Raw genomic sequence first — 970 nt, 5'->3', positions numbered from 1 at the left:
GCAGGGCCGTTGTTAAGCCTATTTTAGGGGTGCTGAAGCTCCCCTAAAACGTTCCTAAGCCCCCCTAAATAAACAGTAATATATACATATATAAGTATATTTACATTCATACTCTATAAATATATATATATGTACATATTTTATAGTGCACTCTGTATCTAACTAGGGTGAATCAATCTTCCTTCACCATTCATCTGTGTGTCGGTGTGTAGTGTGTGTGTTTTAATTCTATTTTACAACTGTCAGCTGGTTGAAATAAGAGGCTCAACGAGCGCCCACCTGCACGGTAACAGTATGTGGACAAGCGAGGTAGAGAGTTAGCTACTGAAGAAAGCCAAGCGCCATTAAAACAAAGCAGAGAATCTAAGATTCTGCAACTGCATCAAGCATGTCATTATCACCAACCGTACCTTAACTCTGACAGAGATATGTTTGAGGTAGTGCCTTCATTACATAGCTTGTCCACCAGAGAGTACTCATGACAACACTAACTTATTATTCATAGCTTCTTCCCTGCACACACATAGCTGAGTCTTTTACAAAACAAAACTGATTTAAACACTAACATGTCCTGCTCAGTTTTGTTTTCTTACTTGCTAATGTAAAAGGGAGGTAATTCAGTCAAGATGTTTTATAAACTGTAAAATGTTTTTATAAAACTGTAAAATGCAGATATGTTTTAATGCTCTGGTCCTTGCAGTAAGGGTTCAGGTTAATATTAATGGGAGGCTGTGTGGACATTTCATTGAAAATTTGAATCCCAACACCTGTTGAGATAAGCTTGAACTGAACACATGAAATGATCCACAACCTTACCAATGCCTATTCAAAGCTGTTTTAAATGTTTTCAGCAAAGTGCAGTTAAATATGAAATATGTCTTAGTCTTTAAATGTCCTGTGTTCTGGCTCCATTTGTCTTTTTACAGAGTCTTTCACATGAGTTTTCTTCTTTTTGCGTGCAGTATCTCAA

At 36.9% G+C, this 970-nt stretch overlaps 2 protein-coding genes across 2 annotated transcripts in view; both read right to left on the bottom strand.

Annotated features, from left to right (window-relative positions):
• Positions 1 to 460, bottom strand: part of LOC116689056 (ecto-ADP-ribosyltransferase 5) — a 1,890-nt gene extending 1,430 nt beyond the window's left edge. Inside the window, exon 1 of the mRNA XM_032515379.1 lies at positions 411 to 460. The gene's annotated coding sequence lies outside the window, so the exon portion shown is untranslated. The remainder of the gene's footprint in view (positions 1 to 410) is intronic.
• LOC116689055 (ecto-ADP-ribosyltransferase 5) overlaps positions 1 to 970 on the bottom strand; it is a 4,489-nt gene that overhangs the window by 1,500 nt on the left and 2,019 nt on the right. The gene's annotated exons all lie outside the window — the stretch shown is intronic.

The sequence above is a fragment of the Etheostoma spectabile genome, chromosome 5, assembly GCF_008692095.1.
Source record: "Etheostoma spectabile isolate EspeVRDwgs_2016 chromosome 5, UIUC_Espe_1.0, whole genome shotgun sequence".
Taxonomy (NCBI): Eukaryota; Metazoa; Chordata; class Actinopteri; order Perciformes; family Percidae; genus Etheostoma; species Etheostoma spectabile.
The sequence above is the reverse complement of the archived record's forward strand: the minus strand, read 5'-3'. Positions and strand labels throughout refer to the sequence as shown.